Raw genomic sequence first — 14,281 nt, 5'->3', positions numbered from 1 at the left:
GCCTGCTTCTCCCTCTGCCTATGTCTCTGCCTCTCTCTCTCTCTCTCTCTGTGACTATCATAAATAAATAAATAAAAATTAAAAAAAAAAAAGAAAATCAAAAGTCATGTTTAAAAAAAAAAAAAAAAAGAAAGACAACAAAGACATGCAACCTGCATGGTTGCAAAGGGCCCAGAGCAAATGAACTCTAAAAAGATTCATGGGGAATGTGAGCCTGTAGTTTGGTCAGCATGAAGCAAACTTCACTATATTTCTAAAATCAACCCCACTTCCCCTTATCCAGCCCCCACCCCATTTCAGAGAATTACTGTAGCTTGCAATCCACTAAGGTATTAGAGAGGGCTCAATTCCTGGCAAAGTCCTACCCAAAGTGACCATCTTTAGACCTTCTTTTTAAAAATAGAATGCGACCATGCTTCCCTCTGTTTAAAAACCATGTAATGATTTGCCTGGTTCTGGGATAAGTCAAAGGCACCATCTGTAGCAGGTCCTTTGCCCTGGCCCTTGTTCGGTCTTCCAGCCCAGCTCTCATCTTCATGCCCTCACCTCGGAGCCAGCATATGGCCTTTTCCATGCTCTTTGGGCCTGTTAGACCCCATCAGGCCAAGATCTCTGCACAGCCCAGTTTTTCTTCTTAACTTCCGCCCCCAACATTTTTGGCCTGGTTAACCTCTTACCTTTCAAAGATCAACTCATGTTTTCTATCTCAGAACGATATCCCTGGCATTACTTATATACATACTTCCAAGAACCATGTAATTCATTTTGGGGACATAGCGTAGTGTGTGATTATATCTTAGGAGTGCATTTGAGTGATTCCCCTTCTACTAGACCCTTCACTCCTTGAGGGCAGTGTTCCACACTTCCTAAAAGTCTGGCTCATAGTAGCTTCTCAATAAATACTTGTCAAATGGTGAAATAAATTAATGTAACACACTGAACCACCAGCATTCCTCAGCCCCAAGAGTTGAAGGTAATGATAAGCACACATCTTCCCAGACTAAGTCGCCTACTGTATCCCCTCTGAGGTGGTCTTCATCCCCCTAAACATGCTCCTCAATGCAGAAAACGTGGCACCCACAGCCCCTTCTCTGTTGCCGGGAGCTGCCTACACACATGCTCATTTCAACCTCAGCCTGGTCCCCGTATGTAAAAGGGCTTTAAGTTGCAAGGAACACTGAATGCCAAGAGGAGCCATCCAAAGGCAGTTCAGCACAAACAAAGGAAACCCTCCTTCCTATACTTCAGGCTGGTCTACGAATGGGAAATACAAAACACAAGCCCACCATCTACAAGAGGCCCTCAAGCAGCGTCAGCCTGGGATTTGAGGTTGAGCAGGATGGAGCCAGGCCCTGGGCGTCCGAGATAGCTCCAGCTTTGCTCAGCTTCCCTTTTGTTATGCTCGTCTTTCTCAATTCATGTTTTCTCCCCCCTTTTCCCCAATAAATGAGTAATAAAAAATTTAATCCCAATAAAGACGCAGCTTGACCCCAAGCTTGCGGGTGAGCATCCAGATTTCGATTGTTCTGTCCCTCCAGGGCCTGAGGGGAAGGGCTGGGAAGGCCGGAGCAAGCTGCCCAGGGGTCCCCCTGGGCTGTCAGGAGAAGAGGAAACTGCGCTGCAGTGCAGCCGTCTTGTCACAGGGCTTTGTGGGCAGAAGGGGGTGCTCTCGTGTAACCTATTTAGGATGCAAATGAAGTGCCTCCATGCTGCAGATTAAAGCCGCTGCCTGGCAGGTCCTCAGCAGTACTAAATGTTGGATTTCTGCTTGTCACTGCTCACCACAGGTCATTAATAGAACTCAGAATGGTGTTACTCGATGTGAACGTTAAAAAAACTGATCATCAAAAAAAAAGGAGGAGTGGCAATCCCACTCTGAGGGAATTCAACTCACCCAGCTCTAAGGAGACTTATTTATTCAAGACCTCAGTTGTTCAACAATTTTATTAGCTTTGGATTAACAACTATTTACTGCAGGCTTACGGCCCAGTAAGTGACAGAGAGATAGAGACAGAGAAGGCCGGCAGAAAGGAAGAAGGGGAAGGAGAGAAGGAAGGAAGCAAGGAGAGAGAGAGAGAGAGTGTGTGTGTGTGTGTGTGTGTGTGTGTGTACAGTAAGAAGGAAGGAAGAGAGTCAGTGACTCCAAACTAAAAGGTTTTAGAGATGGGACTATGGGAAGTGAGCGCTGGAGGGATGCCTCCCTTCCTCTTGGTTGAACTTCCCTAGAAGTGGGAAAAAAGAATCAGATCAAAACCTCCAGCTTCACAGCACCAAGCCAGCTGGTACTTATGCCTTATTTTCTGACCAAATCAGGTGCTCATTCTGCCAAGTGAGTTTTCCTTTTTCCCTTTACTTCAGCCAATTCCTGTTTTCTTCAACTGGAGCTCCCCAAGACTCATCAAAAACACGATTTAATTACATCTCCAAAAAAAAAAAAAAAAAAGGGAGGAGTGTAAACATGACTCCTTTTTATCTCCTGATACATCTGGACAAGTAGACAATGTGCTAAAACAAAATAAATCTGCCCTGACAGTCACATCAAAGAGTTCAGCGAGGGGCTTGCAGCTACTTAAAGCACAGGAATGCTGTTGCTAAGCATCGGCCTACAACTTATCAGTCCCTGGAAGAAATGCTTTTTTTCTTTCTTTCAGGGGAGATGAGGAAAGTTAGAGACTGGGAACCAGACTGCAAGAGGAGATTGGGGATTTTCGGGGATTTTGAAGCTTAAAATGAATTGCGTGAAGGAAAGGGGTTTTGTTGTGTGGTGTTTTCCTTTTGACACGCTGTCTATATTTTTATAAAGGTAGTATGTAGAAACCTTCTGTAAAAGGGTTATTTAGGACTCAAAGAAATAGGTGATCGCACAAAAACACTTCTATACAAATTTGTGCCATATCTCATTGCCATGGGTTTCTCGGTTCTGAGAAGAGCCTAATGCTAGCTCAGGGGTGTGAGGAAATATCTCAGATTCACGAAAGTCAAGAGTGAAAAATCCTTAAGTCATCATCATAATAAATCACCCAACATTACAAACCACAAACATTTTTTTTCTAAAAGGCAGGAAATGGAGCGTCTACACCCACAAACACGACAAGAAAGAAAACAGAAACTCCCCAAAAGAAAGCAAGTGTGAACTGCCACGTACAATGAAATAAATCTAGCCAGATGACCCCACATCCTCATACAGACTCACAAATCGAGTTTTCATAGTAAAACACAAAATGGAACTGACCCTGAAATCTGGCCAACGCCTTCAGCCTTTCCTCCTCATCACCCCCCGGGAAGATACTGAAACAGATGCTGTGAAATTCAGTCTGATTTTCATCCCATATGCTGGTTCTCAAGAGGGAGCAACAGGGAGATTTTCCTCTTCCCATGAACACATCCTCAGGTGGGAAACTTTGCCCCATGTCTTCCCTCCAGCAAGGCTACTAAATTTAGTTCTTCTGGGAAATAGGAAGTGAAGATGAAATGGCATTGCCAAGAGGTATGTCCAATGAGGACCTGAGAAACATTCTGGAAAAAAAAAAAAAAAGAAAAGAAAAAGAGGAAGAAAAAAAGAAAAAAAAAAAAGAGCCAGTTCAAAATAACCCACCAGTTCTCAATATGCACCAGACACTGCCAGAGAGCTTTGGCCTTTGCAACAGAGAGGCTAAAAATATGTGGATCCATTATCCTGGCCTAGGAAAGCCAGGGGCATTTTAAGTAAACACTCGCTATTTTCCTTCCTTGGATCAAAGGAAACAAATTCCGTAGCTACTATGATCTCCACGCAGGATAACTATCAACACCATGAACAATTACCAAGTCTGTGATATTGCACAAATAAATAACACTTACCATTATCTCCAGCACGATCATATTTATGAAACAGTGACGAAGGGCAGCAGTAACAATTTTTATTGTCCCATATAGCTCCTATTTTCTAATTAAACAAAAGGTTATTTCTACTGTTAACATAGCCATTTTTCTACATTGGGTCTTACATAATACTTTTTGCCAAGCTTGACGGAATATAAGAAATGATGTTCTGTGGCGGTTTTGTTTTGTTTGTTCTTATTGGTTGTTCTGTTGCTTTTAATTTTTGCATACTGGGTTTCTACTTAGAAAGCTCTGTTGGTTCATAATCAAAGCAAGAGGGCATTGTGTGGAGAATTCATAAATAAACTTTGGCAATTTTTCCTAAAACATGATGAAGCAAGCACTTGGTCCTACCCTTTAGATTCAATCCAAGGGCAATGGTCTGTATTATTAAAGATATAGGTCAAGCCAGCTTGCGCTTCTCTGTCCTGTGGGATGTTTTAGAAGCTGCTGTCACATTACCGAGATCTGTTCTGTGGCTCCTAATTATTCCTCTTGGCAGCTTTGGATTTCAAGCGATTCCTTTCACATGTATGTAAAAATTTATAAGCTGTTTCATATAACAGCATGAGTTATTTCCTTGTTGTTCATAATTGCAGAAGATGCCGATGAGAAAAATGCACTAATTTCATTGACAAGGATAATGGCAACTTAATAAAATTTGCATTATGTCTTCTGCAAACCTCAATAATACTTCATATCAACATGTGAAATTGTAGTTTTATATCAATATAACTCTGAGGGTGGAGGGAGGAGAGGAAGTGAACAGGAAGGGGAAAAGCATAACTGAGCACAAGGTCATCTTTCTCTTGAACACCTTAATCAAGAAGTTGGGGGGGGGGCAGGCGCATGGAGAGGCATGGATTTCCTCCTCATCTTCAAATTTTAATTTGGTCCAGAAACAGGTATTAAGTTGCCACTATGTACAGAGGGACAGGAGAAAAGCAGTCAGGGTTTACTGAGCATCTAGTATGTACTTGGCACACCGACATGGGCCATTTTATTCAATTCCCAAAACAATTCTGTGGTGTCAATGATTAGACTTGCAATGGTCTCACTGAGGAAACCGGTTGCCTGATTCTAATCAAGGAATTCCATTCTGATGTCATAGTCCCAAGTCAGCCTGACTCAAGGACCTTACTTACCTTGCACCATATCCAGAGGAGTTACCTTTACTTATAAAAGGTAAGTCAGCAACTGCACTAGCAGGAGCAGAAAACACAAATGCTCCAAACAAAATCACCTAAGGGCTGAGGGATGGAAGAGATTTCGTCAGTTCTAGGAGAAAGGCAGAGAACCTGAAACAGCATTTCTAAAGGTATTAACATCACTACTCGACAGATGAGAAAACAAAGACTGGAAGAAGCAAAGTGCCTTTCCCAAGAACTGATGACTCGCCCATGGTAGAACACAGCTCTCCTGCCTGCTTGCCTGCCAAGATCAATGATAATATAATATCCTGATTTTAAAATGCCTTCTCAGTGAAGAGCTCTTGCCCTGTTCCTTTGTAACAACAGCGTGAGTTAAAATTCTATGCCATCAACCCTATACAAGTAGCTATATGACTTTTCTAGATTTCAAAATAAAACAAGGCTCTGCCTCTATAGGTGGTACCCCACATATGATGATCACAGATCTTATAACCCATTTTTTAATGTTAAAAATATACAAGTCTTTAAATACCACCAATCAAAAATGGTCATACATTCAATTTCTCATGATCACACTTGTTTGTTTCATTTGTTCTCAATTCTGCAACTAAATAACTGCCTCTGTATGAGGAAGAGATTTTAATAGATGTTTCATACCTAATATGCTATGATCCCTCCTCCTGGTTTTTGAATGGATTTCTTTGAGGATTGAGTTGGGAGTGAGTAGAGATGAGGAGTATAATTTCCTTTATATAGATGTAAAGCAGAAAGCTGAGTAAATTGACCCATTTTATCTGACTCCTAATCCTACAAAGCTTGAGTCCCAGGGCTCTATTTCTTTGTACTATGGAGCTAGATGTCTTTCTAAAGAATGAGCTTGTTCATCCCCACAACCAGCCAAAGGGTAGCTCTCACTAGTGCTTTAGAATAAGGAATACCAGGTTGCAGAAAGATTAGAGGAATTATTCCAACTCTCCATCTCATCTTGGCCTCCAGACAACAGTCCTGATGAGAGGAATTGGGAAGCTATTCTCAGGAAGTGACTGTCTACAGGGATGGTTCCCACCAGAGGAAGGGATAGTTCAAAGATGTTATAACTGACCGTTGTACAAGCACACCAAGCAAGAAAAAGGAGTTCAGATCCCACATATATCTTCTTCCCAATGTTTAGCTGTAGTACAAGGGGCTTCTAGATAAAACTCTTTGAGAGACAAACAGAAGGCATTTAAGGGCTACGATTACTTGATTACTTATAAGATGTGATAGATGGAGTACCTAGATGAACTAACATGGTATATAGTACAGGAATGAATACATTATTAAATCTATTCTCTAGGGCCTCTTGAGGTCCAAGTGATTTTTTAAGGTTGTATCAGCCATGTAAACTGCAAGACTCCTGAGAGACCCAAATACCTCAGAACATATGGACACACATAATGTATGTGACACATATGGTACACATGCTCATAAAAGGCTCTTCCCTCCCCTCTCCTTCAACAGCAGATGTTCTGCTGTATATATAGGAAGAACATCTATCTGGAACATTCTAAGTCCTACTGCCTAACTCTATGGCAATTTGGATTTGGCTCTTAACTCGTTGATTAGAAAACAAAAGGAAGGCTGCAATCAGTTGTGCACCCTCCACATTTTTGCAGCGATAGAAAAACCAAGTATACTATGGACATAGGGTCCCTTCCCAGAGGGTTTATGGTGTAGTTGGATAAGCTGATGCCAAAAGCAACTAGATAGCAATGAAATGGCAATAAGAAGAGATGACTCGTTGGACCCTCCATCATAGAACAATTTGTTAAAGCCTGTGAGAAAATGAGTAAAAAAGGAAAGAATCCTAGAAAGTAAGGCTTTCAGGCACAGCTCAAGTTGCTTCCTCTCCCAGATGTGTCCTTGATGACATTTGTTTCATCCTTCAAGATCCAATTTAAGCATCATCTCCTCTTTGGCTTCCTTGGGCCTCCAAGGGTTGCATGGCACTTGGTTGATGCCTGTGTTAAAATACTTGGTGGTGGTGAATTGAGTTCTTGGCAGACTGTGAGAGTCTCTGAGTCAGACTCCATTTATTTTCTCATTTCTGTAATTTAGGCACCAGTACTGGGCCTGACACACAGAAAACACTTAACACAGGTTGAGTTAATAAGCAAAGGACAAGGGGAGAGGATGGCTGCCATTTCAGATTATTTCTGTCTTCCTCTCCCGTGCTGCTTGGAATAGTTGACAATCTCCCACCATGTTAGGCTAAAGCGACAGGAGATTTCTCCAGCACACAGCTGGTACCAGCTCCTTCCCGATGCTGCTAACTGGTTGGGGGTGGGGGAAGAGATGTTAGCATGATGTTTTACTCAGCAGGCAGAGTGCCGAGGCGCATTTTTAATGATTTACCAGTTCTACTTGACTGAGCCTGCACCCTGTAAGTGGATCATATGATCAGCGATCACAAGTTAAACTGCTTTTGTTGCTCGCAAGGCATGCATGGTGGGCTGGCTGCAGGCACCAGCGACTCGCACGCAGCTGTGTGTAAGACAAGAAGAGGTTACGTACAACAGGCAGTTAATGGCTCATACCAGCAAGCCCTCGACTTCAGTCGGCACATGCGGCTGAATTTTAAAAAGGTAAATGACCTTGCAGCTGGGATCTTTAACTATGTGCTTTTACCTATTTGTACCTGGATAAGTAAACATTTGCAGCACGCCAAAAGGCCCTGAAAGCACTATTGTAGCCATAGGCTAATCCCTTTCTCTCTGGATGAAAGACTCCAAAACAAACCGGGGGGAAAAATCATTTTCTGCCTCAAGTAGCACAAAGGTAAAGGGGGGCAATGGTGATAATGACTTCCATTTGTTATAACTTTCAGGAGTCACCAAGGCTCCAGTCCTAACCAGCTGCCCATAGTTAGGATTCTCCTTTCCAGGAAGAATGACAGAAACAACAGGCCCCAGACAGAAAGAAAGATTCTAGTCAGAGCCAGACAGAACCGCTTCCTACTTGCCAGTGAATCTGACACAAGAAGGTGGAACCATCATTTCCATGCCTGTTCTACCTTCCACAAGGGTCTCCTCTCAACTGCTGTCACTCGAGGCCAAAAGAGCAGGCTCCTCTTTGTTCTCTGCTGCTTCAACTGCAAATCTACAGATGAGTATTCATGTCCTGGAGCCTAGGACTCCTGCCACAAATTTCCTGCATCCCGCTCTGAGTTAGCTAAGAACCAACATTTAACTCCTTCTTTTAAGAGGCCCTTCAGATTCCTCCAAATGCAACCGGGCCGCCAGAGCTATGTCTGAAATACGGGCTAACCACCCCAAATGGTTTCCAAAGAACAGAATATTTGTGATTTACAATCTGAGCGGGAACCTCAGTAATGCTGTTATTTTAAGAACTCGTCAATCGGTTGAGATTAAGATAACATTTATTGCAACATAAACTGAGATTGCCATGAGAACAGGCAGGAGGTATCTGTGGAACACTGAAGACATTTCACAGGCTATGAATCAATGGAGGGCAGTTCACTGGAGTGATAAGAGCTCTGGGCTGAAAGCGGAGAGCCCTGGGCTCATCAGTAGGTTGCCCCTCACCAGCTGCTGGGCTCTCAGCACATCACTCCATTCCTTTGCACCTGAGACTGCCACCCCTCCTCTGACAACTCTCCTGGAGTTCCTACTATGTGCCAGTGACTATAGTAGGCACTGGAAATAAGCATATTGGGTAAATGGTGTCTAGCTATCATTCATGTATGCATATGTAAATGAATTAATAAGAAAACCTGCACTCTGATGCTAGCCACCATCTGTTGAACCAAAATAATCTTTAAATGACCAGAAATATTTTCTTCCCTGTGATTCAGTTAATACAGGTCAGCCTAATAAGGTTGGTTTATATCCATGAGAGAAAACAGCACTCCTTGGTCCAATATACAGTTTTAATAAACTTTATTAAATTTCCATTGATCCATATGCAAAAATAATTTGTTTACAATTTGAACTCAGCCTACTAAATGGTGCCTAACTCAATAAGGGAAGAGGCTGAGAAACAACAGCTGTATGGCTATTAACACATTACGCCATTAAAAACATTAAACTGTGGAAAACTGTGTGGAGGTTCCTCAAACAGTTAAAAATATACCTGCCCTACGACCCAGCAATTGCACTGTTGGGGATTTACCCCAAAGATACAAATGCAATGAAACGCTGGGACACCTGCACCCCGATGTTTCTAGCAGCAATGGCCACGATTGCCAAACTGTGGAAGGAGCCTCGGTGTCCAACGAAAGATGAATGGATAAAGAAGATGTGGTTTATGTATACAATGGAATATTACTCAGCTATTAGAAATGACAAATACCCACCATTTGCTTCAACGTGGATGGAACTGGAGGGTATTATGCTGAGTGAAGTAAGTCAGTCGGAGAAGGACAAACATTATATGTTCTCATTCATTTGGGGAATATAAATAATAGTGAAAGGGAAAATAAGGGAAGGGAGAAGAAATGTGTGGGAAATATCAGAAAGGGAGACAGAACATAAAGACTGCTAACTCTGGGAAACGAACTAGGGGTGGTAGAAGGGGAGGAGGGCGGGGGGTGGGAGTGAATGGGTGACGGGCACTGGGTGTTATTCTGTATGTTAGTAAATTGAACACCAATAAAAAAAAAAATAAAAATAAAAAAAAAAAAAAAAAAAAAACATTAAACAGTTGGGTTTAGTGAAGGAGTCAAAGTTAACCCCTTGAATATCTCTAAACTGGAGACCAATTTGACAAAACACTTTGCAGCAAAGGAAAACCAGAGACTCAGAAAGGCATCCCTTGACCTTCTGAAGAAATCTGCAAGAGTAGAACCAGAACTGACTACTGATTTTGCTGCACAGTCTTCTAGGGACTTCCACCAGTGTGCCAGCTAAGCCTCATGCAGAGATGACAAGGGGGTGGTAGGGTTTAGAAGGATGTCTTAATAATAAGTAAGCTAGCTTGTTCAACATGCTCATATGAATTTCTGTGATGCCTTACACTTTTGGCACTTAAATAAACTGGTTTCAACCTTGGGTTAACGAGGTGAGAGTCAAGTACAATCTTTTTTAGCCAGTTGTTTCTATTTTGTGGTCACAGACGAAATCCAATCAGTAAGTCACTAACAAGTATTCATTGAGTACCAAGTAAGGCAAAGTCCCTAATCCCAAGTTGAATACTGTGGAGATAGGGAGATAAAATTAAGAGCCATGAAAAACTTAGAACAGTTAAGCAAACACTCTATAGTACAATTCAGAAGATGCATAGAGTCCTAAAGAAAAGTGATGAGTGAAGCTTCAGAGAGGAGGTTAGGAAGGAGATAGGACTGTACTTTGCTTTGAAAGTCAAGTGCAGGAAGATTAAGGGTGAAGAGAGCATCTGAAGGTGGGGACTGAGAATAACAGGGAGGTGGGGCATAGACAGCTGAAGCAAAGGAAGCAGGGTGAGAGGGAACAAGGGCAACCCTAGTCCTTTCAGCATCTTGATTATAACAGCTTTAGGGGGGCAATGGAAGAACTGGAGCTGACCAGTGCAAAGCTATCCCACTGCTGTGAAAGGAGAGCAGAGGTCATGCCCAGGGACAGAGAAGTGGGAGAAAGCTCAACTCTTAGAAACCCAAACTGAACTTTGCTTGGTGCTCAAGTTAGTGACCATGGGATTTCTCAAAAAAGGAAGTCTGTGTGACAACTTGAATACAAACAAGGAGATGATTGGAAATACGTGGGCAAAACTTGTCACCCTCAGCACAATGAGGAACTTGAGTCAGAAGCCTCCTTGCCCCCTGAAAGGTTGACCTGTCCAGTTTCCCACAAGGTCGCAGAGGTCTCTTTGACCCCACCTTGCTAAAATGGTCCTCCAGCTCTTCCAGTGCAGTCGGCATTCACTTCTGAGCAAAGCAGTACATTGTTCTGTATCATAAGATCTCTTAATAAAATGTCCTTTTTCCATTGTGACAATGGAAATGGGACAATGTCCCTCCCTGTACCATTATCCCACAGGCCCTACATCTGTCCTCAGAGAAAACTTATGATGCTGCTTCAACTGTTGGAAAGAAGATGCCGTCACCTTCATCTTGTCTATTCTAGGCCAAGTATTTACATAACACTCAACAGCCTGGTCCCTCTCCATTAGTTTTCCTGTTTTTCTTAAAACATGAAACCCTGCACCAAACGTAGTCCTCTGGATGATGTGTGCACTGTGCAAATCTCAAGAAGACATTATACCCAATTTGGTAATACTTTTCTAAGCTATCTCCAATGGTGATGCACATCAAATCACATCACATATAAAATATTCCAAGGCTTTTGATGTGAAACACTGTCAGCCAAGACCACTCAAGCACATACTTCTATAATTGATTTTTTAAATATAAAGCTAAACTTCAAATTTACAATTCTATTAAATTTTTCTGGTAGGTGTAAGGCAGTGTCTTAGCTTGTTGAGAACACTTCGAACTATGATCTAAAGCTCCTGGTATGTCTTGACCTCCCTAATGTATTTTAAAAGTTAATAAGCAAGGCCCCTTTCTATCACCTTACAAATTATTGATAAAAATGTTTACCAGGACAGGGACAAGGACAAATTCAAGTCTGAAGCTAAGATACAAGGATAAAGCCTAAGGTTTAGGAAAGGAGATAAGGCATGTCACAAATTCTTTGGGAAGGGTGAAGATAGATACCAAGGGGTGACTTCACTAGTTTAAAGATAAATACTCAGATGAGCAATGCTACCTTTTCTCCCTCTGAGAGCTGTATGTACAAGGTCAGGAGCAATTAGCAAACTGAAGAATTTCTAGCGTGAACTCTCTCAACTTAATCAAGAAATTTAAAAAGACAAACTGAGGACTTTCCAAAATAGCCTATCTCTCTTGGAAAGATGAACACAAAAGCAACCTATACACAAAGAAACAGTTTTCTGTGTTTTTCATGTTTTCACCTTGGTCACTGGCCCAAAAACCTAATACTAAAATTAGAAAATGAGTTTTTCCCAAAGAGATTGCTACAGGGATTTATGAGCAAACTTCTACACAAAAGTAACACCAAAATGCCCATGCTTATCACTCTCCTACTACTGAGGTGGTATTTACTGTAGAAGTTCAAAAAGGTATTATTAAGAACAAGATCCAGAATGACCCCCAAGCGTAGCACTCTGGCGGAAGAATGGCTGCCATGACCAATAAAACAGAGCATGAGTGTTAGCTGCTTAATTATAAATGAGCGACATGAGGCCAAATACTATGATGTTACACAAAGCAGACAGCATATAGATTAAAGGGTCCCAGGTTCTAACTCAGAGATAAATGTGAGGGATAGATGGTCACTTCAACATTTTCCACACCCCAGTTGGAATCCTATATCTAAGAGATATAATAACATGGGAACTTAACAATGTTTGCAAAAATCATAGGTGACCCTGTCACTTATGGCCATTGGATCATTGATTTGATTAATTACAAAGACATCTTACCCTAATAGTTATCACCCTCACACTTGAACCTGAACCAAACCACATACGTGGTGAATTTAAGGAGTCTTATAAAAGCTAAATTATATGCCAAATCACTTATAATCACCTATATGACACCACAAAGGAGAAACTTATGAGTAAGAGTCTGAAATGACATCAATACAAAACATGAGACCCGATTTATATAATTCTTCACCTTTTTTGTAAGTGTTTCAACAAAACTACCTTTATTGGTCAACTTACCAATCCCACAAGCAACAGCAGGTGAGCGTTTTGCTCTTTTAAAAGACTCGTGGCTAGAGACATATGAAAATATTCACCTCAAAATACGTGGTGATAGAGGCACCTGGGTGGCTCGGTCAGTTAAGCATCTAACTCTTTATTTTGACTGAGGTCATGATCTCAGGGTACTGAGATCAAGCTCCAGGAGGAGCTCTGTGCTCAGTGGGGAGTCTGCTTGACAATTCACTCTTTCTCTTTCCCTCTGCCCTTCCCCCCCCCAGTAAATAAATAAATCTTTAAAAAAAGGATACACAGTGATAAAAACACAACCTGTTTTCCTTTTGCAAATCTGCAAGCACAGCAGATTTTTTATTTCCAACATTTTAGAGTGGACTTTTGTTTGATGAGGCAGCCTAACCATGTTTAGCAAAATCTGGGCCAGCATGATACTGTGTTGGGACAGAGACTATGGAACTTGTCTATATTAACTGTGCAATGATGAATCCACAAGTCGATTGTCACACAGGGCTTTCTGATGTCAGTCAAAGCCAGAATGTGTGAGAAGCATCAGCCGAATCTAACCTACAGTAAGGAACAACAAAAGTGCATGCATTAGGAGTCATAAAGTAACATCATGGGCACTTGTCACCAGGAATGCCATTAGTTGATAAAAATGGAAGTAGAGCCTATCATTACTTCATCAGTCTACTCAATCTTCATTGAAAACAAACAGATTTGCCATTACATTCCCAGCTACAACATGAACAAGGACACTGCACATCCAGCTACATTTCAAGCAAATGACCCATTATAAGGCAACAATTTGACCTGAAGCCACTCTGCCAAGACCCCTGGGACTGGAAGCATTATGGGGGAAAAAAGCAGATAGGATCTTGAAAATCTGGGTTCCAGGCTCTGCCCTCCCACCTCTCCAGCCTTGCAAACTTGGTGAAGCAAGTCATCTTAGGGTTCTGAGCCCTCTTTTTCTCCTTAGCAAAACAATGGTTATAAATATCCCCCTTAGCCCCTTCAGTGATTGCTATGAAAATTAAGTGGGACACTGCACTTGAGGGCTGTATATGTGTTGTACAAACAAGAGAAACTAAAATGCAACCTTATCTCTGTGACTGTTTAATGCAGGCTGCTGGGCAACCTTGTGTTGACCTCTCCTGGCCTGTGCCAGATAATTTAGTGCCACTATCGTCATTAGTAAACATCTACTGGGGGCCTGCTATGGGCTTAATTACACATTGGCTTGTATGGTTCACTGACATTCTCATGTGTGTACTTCTGTCTTCTTTACACAATTGTATGCTCATTCACAGGCAAGAACCTATATACAGGCAGGTATGTATCTGAATATATACCTTAGGCCCAGTAAAACAAGAGTATATAATAAACTCCTAATAAAAAGGTAACTTGTACATCTTAGAAACCAAAGATAGAGAAGTAGAAAGGTGGTAAAATAAATAGAAATAGAGAAATAAAATGAGACTCTTCCTTGTGGGAAACTAAGATTTTTTTTTTTTAAGGGATGGGCACAATAGCAGCATTTCTCTCTGTAATCT

General features: G+C 41.7%; 1 protein-coding gene and 1 long non-coding RNA gene across 12 annotated transcripts in view; one reads left to right on the top strand and one right to left on the bottom strand.

Annotated features, from left to right (window-relative positions):
- LRMDA (leucine rich melanocyte differentiation associated) overlaps positions 1 to 14,281 on the bottom strand; it is a 1,018,367-nt gene that overhangs the window by 220,712 nt on the left and 783,374 nt on the right. The window lies entirely within an intron of this gene.
- LOC144312406 (uncharacterized) lies at positions 4,972 to 13,056 on the top strand. The gene is made up of 3 exons (XR_013377865.1): positions 4,972 to 5,046; positions 7,491 to 7,636; positions 11,024 to 13,056. It is a non-coding gene; the product is annotated as an uncharacterized LOC144312406 (long non-coding RNA).

Source organism: Canis aureus, chromosome 4, assembly GCF_053574225.1.
Source record: "Canis aureus isolate CA01 chromosome 4, VMU_Caureus_v.1.0, whole genome shotgun sequence".
Taxonomy (NCBI): Eukaryota; Metazoa; Chordata; class Mammalia; order Carnivora; family Canidae; genus Canis; species Canis aureus.
Note: the sequence above shows the minus strand (reverse complement) of the source record. Positions and strands in the feature narration are given on the sequence as shown.